Source organism: Narcine bancroftii, chromosome 9 (assembly GCF_036971445.1).
Source record: "Narcine bancroftii isolate sNarBan1 chromosome 9, sNarBan1.hap1, whole genome shotgun sequence".
Lineage (NCBI taxonomy): Eukaryota > Metazoa > Chordata > Chondrichthyes > Torpediniformes > Narcinidae > Narcine > Narcine bancroftii.
Genome location: NC_091477.1, coordinates 50,162,034 through 50,176,396, shown reverse-complemented (window position 1 = coordinate 50,176,396; position 14,363 = coordinate 50,162,034). Strand labels below are relative to the sequence as shown.

The window sequence follows — 14,363 nt, the reverse complement described above, 5'->3', positions numbered from 1 at the left end:
ACCTAATTACACCCATGTGACCAATGAAGCCACCAACCCAGCTCGTCTTTGGAATATGGGAGGAATCCCATGCGGGTCATGAGGAGAATGTACCAACTCAGGCTTCGCACTCTCAAAATGCCGTCCTTTGAAAATAATGTTCAGAGGAACTTCTTCTCATAGGGTGTGCTGAATTTCAGGAACTCTCCAACCTTGAAGGCTGGAGCACTGAAGATATTTAAAAAGATAGATAGATATTTGAAAGATGGTGGAATCAAGGGTCATGTGGAACTGGCGCTGAAAGGGAGTCGAACCCTGGGGCAGACTAGATATCAAGTGGAATGCCAAGGCCGGCTTGAGTGGGATGGTAGCCTCATCATTTTTTTTGCTGATTTCTTTTTGATGATTGTGGACTTCAGGAGGAAGTCAGGAGAACATGAACCAGTCCTCATTGAGGGGGAAGCAGTGAAGCAGGTTAAGAACTTCAAATTCCTGGCTGTCAACATTTCTGAGGATCTGTCCTGGAACCTCTGTGTCGATGCAAATAAGAAGGCTCGCCAGCAGCTATACGTAGTGAGGAGTTTGAGGAGATTCAGTATCTCTCTGAAGACTCTCAAAAACGGTCACTGTTGTGTCATGGAGAGCATTCCGGCTGGTTTTATCACAGTCTGGAACGGAGGCGCCAATGGTCAAGGCAAGAAAAAAACTCCAGAGGGTTGTTAACGCAGCCTGCGTCATCATGGGCATCATGTTGTCGATGGAATGATCTACATGAGGTAGTGTCTTTAGGAAGAAGCCTCTATCCACCCTCTTCACTATACTATTATCAGGGAAAAAGGTATAGGAGCCTAAAGGTGAGCACTCTGCGGCACAAGCACAGCTTCATCTCTGACGCCCTGAGTCTTGAATGAACAATGAAACACAGACACTGCCTTACTTTGTCATCTTCTTTTTCTTACATTTGTTTTATATATTTTTCCAGGTGGTTTCTATGAATGTTTGCAGTGTGATGCTGCCACAAAACAACAGTCATGACAACAAGTTCTGATTCTGATCCTGCTCCAACTATCATTATGTGCTCTTGGAATCTTGGTTATACATCAATTGGAAGACTGTAAACAGATCTGGTCTCTGCATTACTAAAAAGGATATGGCGCATGACAGAAAATATAGAAGCAAAATTATGAAAGAACAGAGATTTATAGCTAAACCTGGCTTGTGGTAACACTTCCAATTTCTTTTGATCTGACATACAGCATGCACTTCCAGCCTGCCCAAATACACCAATTAACCCAAATATAATTGACAAGTATATGCCAGATCCAGAAAGAGAGACTACAAATAGGTTGGGGCTCTTTCCTTCTATTAAATGGAATGTTGAGAGATGACCCGGTGGAGGTGTTTGGAATTACAGAAGACTTTAATAAGGTAGGTGGAGAGCAGCTAGTTCAACGTGAAGGAAACTATTATAACAGTTGAGACAAAGGCATTAATATATTTCCTTATGAGTCAATAAAAGTACAAGGATGTGGGGAGTTTTCGTCAATGGTGTTGGATGAAGGGGGACTGGAGGTTTGTTTTCATGGATCAAATGAGCATTCTCCTCATTTTACACACTTTCTTTTTGCACAGAAGAGGTCATTTGGCCCATTAATTCAATAGCAGCTGCCAGATCAACCCCACTCCCCCACCATTTACCCTATAATCTATTCTCTCTTATCTGCCATTTGCTTCAGCATGCCAGATGGTTGTCATCCTGATATCCTTGACATAGTGTCACTTTGCCCAGAGACCATCTGCAGCATGTCACAGAGCAGCAGCCAAACCACTGCTCTTCCTGATGGGACACAACTTTGTTCGTTATCAGACGATGCCTTTATCCAGTCACGACATCAATATAGTCTACCTGAGTTACTGACAGTTAGCCTCATTGTGAATAAAGGCATCTCACTATCCAACTGAAACATCTCCCATAAGCTAATATTTTAAAAACTATTTTAGTTATACATTTTATTTCTTAGTTGCAATGATAAAGTTGGCACCCACCAATTGACTTTCCAGTCGAGGTTAATTTAGTTGGAATTCCAACAGAGAAAAGCTGTTTATGTGAGCTTTTTTGTTAGAGATCCTAGCTGATGGAATAAAATAATTACAGTTCAAGCAGAAAAACTCTGAAGTTACCTCCCAGTGCCCAACCATTTCAATTCCACACATTATTGCCACACCGACTTGCCTGTCCCTCATGTGCTACCAAATCAAGGCCACCCGCAAATTGGAGGGACTCCTTGTGGTGCGCTGTTAGCCAGAATCAGACACACACAAAAATAAAGACTGTACAACAGGCTTTAATCCACAAAAACTTCCACTGAGCCAGGCTGGCTGTGGCTGTAGCAACTCTGAGTGAGGCCTCGGGAGGCCGGCGCAGGCTTATATCCCGGAGGGTGATTGACACCCAACCGGGTGGGGCTTGATCCATTCAGGTCGACTGATTGACAGCCGGCCAGGTGTTGTCCTGTCCCCTTGCACTCCAGCAGGTACAGAGATTGCCCCCTGCAGTAGGCCGCTGGTGGACCACCACACACCTTATATTCGGTCTTGCAGACTGCAACAAGATAGCATTAACACTGACATCTCCAAATAAATAATGCTTTCTTTGAAATTTTTTTTTGGGGATCTTTGAGTGTTTCCTAAAGCAATCCAATTCAATATATATATTCATATTCATTATGTATTTTAGCAATTTAGTTCATTTTTTGTAGTTTATTTTAGCTTTTTTTTTAGTGGGGGTAAAAAGGGTTGGGGTTTGGGAAGGGAGTTTAGCTTGTGTTTAGATGGGGTTTTTCAGTAGTTTTCTTTCTTTTTATCCCACCTCACTGACAAAAGACAAAGGAGGAAAAACCCAACACCCAACCCCAACCAACCAATTTTCCCCTGCAACCGCTGCAACCATGTCTGCCCGTCCCGCATCGGACTGGTCAGCCACAAACGAGCCTGCAGCTGACGTGGACATTTACCCCTCCATAAATCTTGGTCCCCGAAGCCAAGCCAAAGAAAGAAAAAAGAAAGATTTAAATCAGCATGTATTTAATCAATAACTTTGTAATAATGTGATATATGTTTTTCTTTGTTATATATGTGTTGATTTTCAATAAAATAATAATATATCAATGACATTTCCAATTTCTTTCGATCCACTCCCCGGTCTCATTTTTCCCTTTCCCTCTGTCCCTTCTCCTATCCCCCATCATCGTAGTTCTGTTCTTTTCCACCCTCCCACCTCTATCCAACTTTTTACCGGTTAGCCTGTGCTCTGCCCCTTCCCCTTTATCCATCCTCTCCTCCTCCCACCACCTACCCATTTTTGCTTTTAAGCCTGAAACACTAGTTAACCTCGACTTCCTATGGATGCTATGTGACCTGCAGAGTTGCCCCTCAGCGCATTTGTACATTGATAAACTCTGAAACCTGGCTCGGACCTTGACACATTTCATGGCCTTAATAATGATTGTGCTTTCTTAATGTTGTATTTTAAAAGTAGTTTCACTGAGGAAGATCAATCAATGTTTGCCCAGCCTCTGGGAATAGGAGACTGCAGATGCTGGAATCTGAAGCTAAACATGCTCTGCTCGAGGAACTCAGTGGGTCGAGCAGATTCAGTGGATGAAAAACAATGCAAACAGGGTAACATTTATCCTTAAACTAATATATACAGATTAATCTGTTATTTTTGAATGGATTATGTTCTCATAATGTTTCCTACCACAGTGAAACCCTGATTTAACATGCCCCAATTTAACATGAATTCAGATACAGCACGATGAGTCATTTGACCTGTTGATCAACCTACGCCATCTGCCTGACACCTGAAGTACACCGTCTAGCCCTCGGCAGCTGACAACCGACACCCAGACCGGCGGCTGCTGGTTGAAGCTGAGAGATGAGTCTCAGCACAGCAGGTTGTTGTCCCGGCGCAGCACGGCCAGGCTGGCAACCTCTTCCAGTGTGGCCAGTGCATGGCTAGCTCCCTCAGCTGGTACAGCTGCCGATCATTCTGCCCCTACAGGGGGCCAGAGTTTGGCAGTTTGTGCAGGTAGGACAGGGATTCGGCCCAAATGGATGTGAGGTAGGTTGAACAAGTGCATATATGTAACCCCAATTTAGTGTGACCCCATTTTTATCATGATAACTTTTTTTTGTTCCAAACAATCACATTATAACAGGGTTCCACATAGGAGGACATTCAACATATTGATTCGCTTCCCAACAACATTTCCTCTCCTACCACCCAATTAAGTTCACATAAGAAGACAAGAACATAACAACTTGGAGCAGAAGTTGGCCAAATGGCCCATCGAGCTGGTCTGCCATTCAATAGGATAATGACTGATCTAAATGTGGACTCTACTCCATCTACCCACCTGTTTCCCAGAACCCTTAATCCCTATTCTTCAAAAATCTATTTGTAATGAAATACATCCAATGAGGTATCCTCTACTGCTTCCTGGAGCAGAGCAATCCATACTCTCTGAGAGAAGCAGTTCCTCAACATCTTTGTTAAATCTTGAGGCTATGTCCCCGAATTCTAGTCTCACTTAAATTGGAAATATCCTCCCTACCTCTATCTTACCAATTCCTTTCATAATTTTACGTCTCCATATGATTGCACCTCATCCTTCTAAGTTCCATTGAGCCCTTAATTTCAGGAATCAACCTGGTGAATCTCCTCTTTACCACCTCCAAAATAGTTTCCTTTTCTCAAGTAAGGAGACTTGAACTGCACACAGTATTCTAGGTGCAGTAGAGTAGATTGTTTCAGTAGATTGTTTCTGCTTTGAAATTCATTCCCTCTGGCAATGAAGGATATGATCCCATTTGCTTTCTTGAATACCTGCTTTTTCTACAAACCAGCCTTTTGTTATTCACGAACAATGTGTAAACTCCACAAAGACAGCATCTAAGGTCAGGATTGTAGCAGGATTGCTTGAACTTGGAGGGCATCTGTTGTGCCCTTCTGCTGCCTACATCACAACAGCTCCATCCCAAAAGTACAGAAACATCACATGGGAGGTTAGTCGGGAAGGTTCAGCCGCTAGGTATTCATGGTGAAGTAAGTGAACTAGATTCGCTAATAGCTTGACGGGAGAAGCCAGAAAGTAGAGGTGGATGGTTGCTTATAAGACTGGATGCCTGTGACTAGTGGTGTGCCTCAGAGATTGGTGTTGGGACTCTTATGTTTGTCATCTATATCAATGATCTGGATGATAATGTGGTAAATTGGAGCAGCAAGTTTGAAGATGACACTAGGATTGGAGGTATTGTGGACAGTGAAGGTTTTCAAAGCTTGCAGAACAATCTGGACCAACTGGACAAATAGCAGATGAAATTTAATGCAGACAAGTGGGAGGTATTGCATTTTGGAAGGACAAACTGAGAAAGGACATACATGGTAAATGGTTGGGCACTGAGGAGTGTGGTAGAACAGAGGGATCTGGGAATACAGATACATAATTCCTTGAAAGTGGCGTCAAAGTTGAATAGGGTTACAAAGAAAGCTTTTGGCATTCATAAATCAAAGTATTGAATACGGGAGTTGGGATATTAATGGAAAAGTTGTATAAGACATTGGTGAGGCCAAATTTGGAGTATTGTGCGAAGTTTTGATCACCTTACTATAGGAAAGATATCAATAAGATAGAAAGAGTGCAGAGAAGATTTACTAAGATGCTGCCCAGACATCAGGAACTGAGTTATAGGGAAAGGTTAAACAGGTTAGGACTTTATTCCCTGGAGTGAAGAAGAATGAGGGGAGATTTAATAGAAGTATTTAAAATTATGAGGGGGATAGACAGATTAAATGTTGATAGGCTTTTTTCACTGAAAGTAGGTGAAATACAAACCAGAGGACATAGGTTAAGGGTGAAAGGGGAAAAATTTAGGGGGAACATGAGCGAGAACTTCTTCACAGAGAGAGTGGTGGGAGTGTGGAATGAACTGGCAGCTAAAGTGGTAAATGAGGGCTCAAATTTAACATTTAAGAAGAATTTGGATAGGTACATGGATGGGAGAGGTATGGAGCATTGTGGACTGGGTGCAGATAAGTGGGACTAGACAAAAAAAAAAGTATGGTTCGACACAGACTAATCCGAAGGGGCCTGTTTCTGTGCTGCAGTGTTCTATGGTTCCAAGTTCACATTTGTTCTTACACTATAATCAGTATGGAAGGACTGAAGCCTGTTAAATGGAGTTGATATTTTCCTTCCCTTAAATTTGCCTGGGTTGTAACTGATAAAAATTAGGTAGAGTAGGGAAAAAACGTTCCAAATGAAGCATTGGGAAAATGAAGCAAGTACACAATCAGAACAAGAGTTCAAGACTAAACTTTTCAATCTTTCATAATAGAAGCAAGAAGAATCCTTTAAGAGGTTAGACAAACATTGTACAGAGGATTAAGACTCAAGAAAAATGAAATGTGTCTGAAAACTGTTTGGAAAACTTGTGTGTTTGAATATTGTGATGTTAATTGCAATAAAAAAAATAAAAAGCAATTTTCTTTCCCCAGCAGTTACCTGACCTCTTTTCTTATATCTGCTCTTGATAAGGGATGATTGTGATGGTAAATGGAATAAGTTTCAGTATATTTTTGTACTTTTCACTCACAACCAGTATATGTGTAATAGTTGCAGAATATAATAAGTTTCCAAGTAAATGTTCCTTTAACACAAGAAATACACTTCCATATCTCAAAATGTTCAAACATGTGTTATTTTTGCTGTTCTAAGTTAAAACATTTTCCAGCAAAACCAAGATGTTAGTCTTACAACATCAGTTTCTGTCTCTCCTTACTCCATTTTATTTGCTCCCTTTTGATTTTTTATCTCAGAAATATATCCAATAACCTTTCGAAGTTCTGACTGCTTTAATTATCTTTGCAGGCAGCATTTCAGATTACAATAACTCATCATGTAAAAGATGGCCTGGATTTTCCTGAGAAATACCAAATTTAATGTAATTAGACCCAAGCAGGGATTCAGGCAAGACAGAGAGAGAGATTTAGATTTTATGAATTGAATTTAACTACAAACTGAACTGCCCTGAATTTTGGTGCATCTGAACATTGTACTTCTGTGTATGACAATAAACCCTCATTGACATTGACTGATGAATACCTAGAGTAAGAGATGAGATTGTGGAAATTATTTGAGGTGCAGATTGCTGGTATAAGAGTGGGGCAACAACAAGATTGTTGTGGACGTGTTGATGGGTCTTGCTCCTATAGTCAGTTGTTCATCATTCAGTGCTGAATTGATTACATATATAAAAGGAGATGACAATTAATTAGCCACCATGTTTTTGTAAATCTTGCTTTCTGATCTGTCAAAATTCCATATTTATGAATGTCTTCCTAAGTCCCGTACTCTATTTCCAATCCAAGTAGGAAATGTTGCACTTCAGGAAGACTAAACAAGGTAGAATGCTTATATTCATCATTTGTTTACAATTCTTTATTTGTTTATATGTACATGCTTTGTACAGTTTTTCCCCCCACTATCAATAAGTGGTAGTTCTGCCTCACCCACAGAAAAAGAATCTTGGTGGTATATGATGTCATGTAGGTACTCTGACAATAAATCCTATAATCCGATATATCCTGTAAATGGCAGGGCATCAAGGGATCTGGGAATACAGATTCATAATTCCCTGAAAGTAGTGTCAAGTTCCCAAAGAGATCTTTTGGCACATTGCCCTTCATAAATTAAAGTACTGAGTATAGGAATTGGGAAGTTTATGGTGAAGTTCCATAAGACATTGGTGAGGCTACATTTGGAGTACAGTGTGCAGTTTTGGCCAACTATCTACAGGAAAGATGTCAACAAGATTGAATGAGTGCTGAGAAAATTTACAAGGATGTTACCAGAACTAGAAGAACTGAGTTACATGTAACAGTTACACAGGTTTGGATTTTAATCCCTGGATCTTGAAAAATGGGGAGAGATTTGATAGAGGTCTACAATATTATGAGGGGAACAGATAGAGCAATGGCTCTCAACCTTTTTCTTTTCACTCACATACGACTTTAAGTATTCCTTATGCCATAGGTGCTCTGTGATTAGTAAGGGATTGCTTAAGGTGGCATGTAAGTGGAAAGATAAAGTTTGAAAACCATACCTAATTGACTTGTTATGTGCACGGTTTCATAACTCCAAAGGAAATGGGCCAATGACAATTTTTCTCAAGCATATTATTTCAGTACAATTGAGTCTAGAGCAGTGATTCTCAACCTTCCCTTCCCACTCACGTATCACCTTAAGCAATCCCTTACTAATCACAAAGCACTGATGGTATAGGTATTACTTAAAGTCGTATGTGAGTGGAAAGAAAAACGTTGAGAACCACTGAGATAGAGTATGCATGTAGACTTTTTCTACTGTTAGAGGAACAAATTTGTAGGGAGATAACATATATGTGTGAGAATCATAAGGTAGTGATCATGGGAGATTTTATCTTCCCTCACATTGATTGGGATACCCATACAGTTAGAGGGCTGGATGGGCTAGAGTTTGGTAAATGTGTTCAAGATTGTTTTCTAAATCAATTAGTAGAAGAACCGACTCAGGACAGTGTAATACTGGATCTCCAACATTAATGTCTGATACCTTACCAGAGAACAAATTGGGTCTAGTGATCATAACTCTGTTAGTTTTAGGGTAGTTTTAGGGAAGAGCAAGGAGGGGCCAAAAGTTGAGGTTCTGGATTGGAGAAGAGCAAATTTCGAAGGAATAAGAAGGGATTTGGGGAGTATTGAGTGGGACAGGATATTTTCAGATAAGGATGTAAATGAAAAACTGAGGAAATTGAAAAAAGAAATTTTGAGGGTACAGAGTAGATATGTCCCAGTGAGGATCAAAGGAAAGGCTGGAAGTCATAGGGAGGCTTGGTTTTAGAGAAATATTGGAAATTTGGTTAGGAGAGAAAGGGAGGTGTACAAGAGGTATAAAGAGCAGGAAGCTGAGAATTTGAAGGAGGACTACAAGGAGTGTAGAAGGAATGTTAAGAAATAAATTAGAAAGGCCAAAAAAAGGCATGAAGAGGCTTTGGCAGACAGAGTAAAAATAAATCCAAAGGGTTTCTATAGGTACATTAAAAGTAAAAGATTAGTGAGTGATAAAATTGGACCCCTTGTAGATAGCGAGGGTAGGCTAAGTGGGAAGTCAGAGGAAATGGGGGAAATTTTGAATGATTTCTTTGCCTCGGTATTCACTAGGGACAAAAGTATTGAACCAGTTGAAGTAAAGAAAAATAGTGGGGAGGTCATGAAGCATATAAGGATAACCGAAGAGGTAGTGATGTCTGTGTTGAAAAAAATAAAGGTGGATAAATCTCCGGGACTGGACAAAATATTCCCAAGGACACTCAGAGAGGCTTGTGGCCAAATAGTGGGGCCATTACCGTATTTAGGATGTCACTGGCCATGGGGGTAGTGCCAAAGGATTGGAGGGTGGCGCATGTGGTTTAAGAAAGGGTCCAAATGTAAACCTGGGAATTATAGGCCCGTGAGTCTGATGTCTGTGGTGGGCAAGTTGATGGAAAGTGTTCTGAGGGATGGTATTTACAAATATTTGGAGGTACAGGGATTAACACAGAGTAATCAGCATGGTTTTGTCAGGGGTAGATCATGCTTGACAAACCTGATTGAATTTTTTGAGGGGGTTACAAAAAAGGTTGATGAAGGGAAAGCTGTGGATGTTGTCTATTTAGAATTTAGTAAAGCTTTTGACAAAGTTCCCCACAGGAGGTTAGGAAAAAAGGTGGAGGTATTAGGTATAAATGAGGAGGTAGTGAAATGAATTCAGCAATGGTTGGATGGGAGGTGTCAGAGACTAGTGGTAGAAAATTGTTTGTCCAATTGGAGGCCGGTGACTAGTGGAGTTCCTCAGGGATCGGTCCTGCGTCCACTATTGTTTGTTATATATATTAACGATCTGGAAGTAGGGGTGGAGAATTGGATAAGCAAGTTTGTGGGTGATACAAAGATTGGTGGTGTTGTGGACAGTGAGGAAGATTACCGTAGATTAAAAGGTGATTTAGGAAGTCTGGAGGTGTGGGCTGAGAAATGGCTGATGGAATTTAATACAGATAAGTGTGAGGTGTTACATTTTGGAAAGGCAAATCTAAATAGGTTATATGCATTAAATGGTAGGCTATTGAGATGTGCAGAGCAACTAAGGGATTTAGGAGTTGTGGTAAATAGCACCCTCAAGGCTGATACTCAGGTAGATGGTGTGGTGAAGAAGGCATTTGGAATGTTGGCCTTCATAAATCAGAGTATTGAATTCAAGAGTAGGGAGGTTATGATGAAATTGTACAAGGCATTGGTGAGGCCAAATTTGGAGTACTGTGTACAGTTTTGGTCACCAAATTATAGGAAAGATATAAACAAAATAGAGAGAGTGCAGAGAAGGTTCACGAGAATGTTGACAGGATTTCAAAGTTTGAGTTACAGGGAAAGGGGCTTTTTTCTCTGGAGAGTAGAAGATTGATAGAGGTGTTTAAGATTTTAAAAGGGATAGACAGAGTAAATGTGGATAGGCTTTTTCAATTAAGAGTGGGGGAGATTCAAATTAGAGGGCATGGTTTAAGATTGAAGGGGGAAAATTATAAGGGGAACATGAGGGGAAATTTCTTTACGCAAAGGGTGGTAGGGATGTGGAATGAGCTTCCGGCAGATGTGGTTGAGGCGGGATCATTGGTTACATTTAAGGAAAGACTGGATAGTTACATGGAGAGGAGAGGACTGGAGGGGTATGGACCGAGTGCTGGTCAGTGGGAATAGGAGGGTGGGGATTTGTTACGGCATGGACTAGTAGGGCCGAACTGGCCTGTTCTGTGCTGTAAGTGGTTATATGGTTATAAGTGAGACAGGAACTAAAGTACATGGGTAAAGGGCAAAAGGTGAAATATTTAAAGGGGAACCTGTTCATTCAAGCGTGGAACAAGCTGCCAGCAGAAGTGGTGAATTCAGGCTTAATTTTGACGTTTAAGAAACATTTGGATAGATACATTGATAGGATGGGTCTGGAGGCCAATGGTCTGGATGCAGATCAGTGGGATGAGGCAGAACAATAGTTTGGCACAGACCTAAAGGGTTGAAGGGCATATTTCTGTGCTGTAGTATTCCATTTTGCTACCATTATGATCTAAATAATGTTCTATTTATGAGTGTTATAAATTCCAAAACGGCCTTTAAATCATCACTCTTTGTGCCTAGTCTTCCTCATTTCTAAAAATGCTGAATCCTGTTAAATAGCAAAAGATCATGGGGATGGAGGCTAGCTAAAGAATTTGACACTGCACTCCTTCATGCTGCGCAGACACCCAACACTTCTTAGCGACTGACAGCAAGCAAGAACAAGAATTTAATTAGTCTTTCGTGCACAGAAGCCATTTCTATCACCTCCCTTCCCCTCATTGTAAGATCTAACGAATGCCAGGGGTTTGACTGAGGGAATAAGCGAATGTCAATTGCTCAGCAATAAAGGCATTAATAACTTGCCTGGATGTACAGCCTTTAATACAATAATATTTCCTGTGGCAGATCACAAAAGCATGATTAAACAATATTTGATGCCAAAACTGATATACAAATTATTAGATGCTGTGGATTTGAGGTTAAAAACAGGAAGAACTGGAAATATTCAGTAGATCAGACTGCATCCATGAAGACAGAAGCTATTCATTTTCTGGCTCTTTAAAGGTCATTGATTAGAAATGTGAACTCTTTTTCTCTCCTCAGATGCTGCCTGATTAATTGAAAATCTCCAGTACTTTCTGATTTTAATGGATTATGAAGAAAGGTGTTTAGCTACAAATGTCATTTAAACTGGAGGGGAATAAGAGGTAAATTAGATACATGTTTAGAGCTTTTAAGCCAGAGCAAGTAGTGGAAGTAGGGACTATTGTACCATTCCAAAAGCCTTTAGACAGGTTCACTGATACCAACGGTATAGAGAGATATAAGCTAAATAGGATTAGTTTGGTCAGGATAGACAGGTTGGGCTGAAGCATCTGTTTCTGTGCTGTACAACTCTAAAACAACTGAAGAAAAGACGGCCAATGCTTCACCAGAGATTTACAGGAGGTGAGAAATTGAGTAATCTCATTGGGTTGTAGGGCTGAAGAAAGCTGCAGAAAAAGCAAGGTCACCAAATATAAGGAAGAGAAGATTAGAACAGAGGTATTGCTTCATCTGGAGCCATTGTTAGTCTGAGGACATGGGGTGGTAGTTAAGTGGGGCTTCATGGAGGTCAGGGTGCATTCAGCACAGTTTTTGATTCAAGAGGAGAAGTGAGAATGCTGTGAGGAGTGAATCCGAGTGGGCAGGTAAGGAGTAATAAGAACACAGGTCGGAACAGAGTTGGTCAATGTCACAGAAGTTAAGGTACACTGGTGCAATATTGTGTATTAGACTTTATCTTGGCGTGCAGTCAAACTTTCAATGGTGGAGGGAGGGATTGGTTCAGAAGTGGAGCTTCCTGTGGGAGCCTATGATTTTCCTTTTCCACATATTATTTAAATGGGGGAAGTTACCCATCCAGCACTGAATTACATAGTTTGACAATTTAGAAATTGTGGAAGATGCAAATTAAAATAAAGAACTTATGTTAGAAAGCTGAACTGAGACAGCAAGTGCCGGAGAACACTCAGTTAATCAAGTGGCATCTGTGGAAAGAGAAGTAGAGTTATTGTTTCAGGTCAAAGGCTCTTAGTAAATTAGGAGGAGGAGCTGTTTATTGGCAGGCTCCAATGGGTTATCTGACTCTTTTGTGTAAATAAATCTTCTCAGTTTCGACAATTCTATGAGATGTCAAGGAGGATGTTGATAAGGCAGACAGACTGAATACAGTGTTGAACACAGCAATAGAAAGTGACAGGCACTTCATCATCTGGCCATCGAGGAACACAGAGCAAACTAATGACTTCTGAGTTATTAATACAAGTTTGGTTTCTGCCACCTCCAGAACAGACATGTCAGTCTTGGAAAGGAATCTTCCGGAGGCACAGTGCGGTTTTCGGCCAGAACAGAGTACAGTGAACATGATATTTGCCGAGAGACAAGTTCAGGAGAAGTGCATCGAGCAGAAGAAGCCTCTTCACTCTGTTTTCATTGACCTGACAGAGGCATTTGACACTGTAAACAGGAAGGCTCTCTGGATCATCCTGAGGCATTACGGATGCCCAATGAAAATCATAAAAGTGATTCAGCTGCTCATGACGGAATGACAGGGCAGGTCCTCTGCAGCGATGACACATCAGCTGCATTTGCCATTTCTAATGGGGTGAAGCAGGGCTGTGTAAGAGCCCCAGTCTTGTTCAATCTGTTCTTCACTTGCATGTTGTTACGTGCTGTCCAAGGTCTGGTGGAGGGAGTGTACATCAGGTACCGACTGGACAGCTGTCTCTTTGACCTTCGCTGCTTGTATGCACAGACGAAGTGCCTCTACACAGTCATTCAAGAAACACTGTGCACTTTTGGCACACAAAGATAGTTATCTACAGTTAATGCTAAACAAATTCTCTGACGCTGTTACTCTTTTTGGCAGATGATCAGCCTGAACAAGACTGAACCATGATGAACATGATGAACACCAACACCACAGAACCAAAAATCACTGTTGACGACACCGAGCTGACAAAGGTAAGCAGCTTCAAATACTCGGGGAGCATCATCTCGAGTAATGGGTCTTTGGACAAAGAAATTGACTCCAGGATCAGCAAGGTCATCCAGGCTCTTGGGAGGCTGCGTACCAGAGTGCTCAATCAACACAATGTCCACATCTCCAGAAAGCTAAGAGTCTACAGAGCTGTGGTCATTGCTTCTCTCCTCTATGGATATGAGACTTGGATTTTGGACCAACGTCACATCGAACAACTGGAGAAATTCCACATGCACAATTCCACAGGCCCTCCTGGCATTCGTTGGCAAGACCAGGTCTCTAACCTGGAGGACTTGGGTCACGCAAAGTCCACCAGCATTGAGTCCCTGATCATCAGAGCCCAGATGCAAGTGGGTGGGACACATCATCAGAATGAATGACTACTGTATGACTCATCAGTTGCTCTATAGTCGACTGAAGACTGGAAGAAGACCTCAAAGTCATCCACACAAGTGCTATAAAGGTGCTGTAAAAGAAACTCTAGGTTACTGTGACATCCAGCCAAGAGAGCTAGAAGCTGTGGCAGCTGACAGATCCCATTGGAGAGCCCTGTGCTTGAAGCCAACACCAGTTTTGAAGACAGGTGCTACCAAAACTGATGGAAAACCATGAATGGTGTCACAAAGCAGCAGCCGCAGTTATTACATAAACAGACTTCCAGAGCCCCCATTG

The 14,363-nt window shown here is 41.3% G+C and overlaps 1 protein-coding gene and 1 long non-coding RNA gene across 2 annotated transcripts in view; one reads left to right on the top strand and one right to left on the bottom strand.

The window, feature by feature from the left end:
* The window catches only part of LOC138743576 (uncharacterized), a 67,823-nt gene extending 64,716 nt beyond the window's left edge, over window positions 1-3,107 (top strand). The window contains exon 3 of the long non-coding RNA XR_011344956.1: window positions 962-3,107. This is a non-coding gene — a long non-coding RNA (uncharacterized lncRNA). The remainder of the gene's footprint in view (window positions 1-961) is intronic.
* LOC138743573 (dedicator of cytokinesis protein 2-like) overlaps window positions 1-14,363 on the bottom strand; it is a 699,740-nt gene that overhangs the window by 44,439 nt on the left and 640,938 nt on the right. The gene's annotated exons all lie outside the window — the stretch shown is intronic.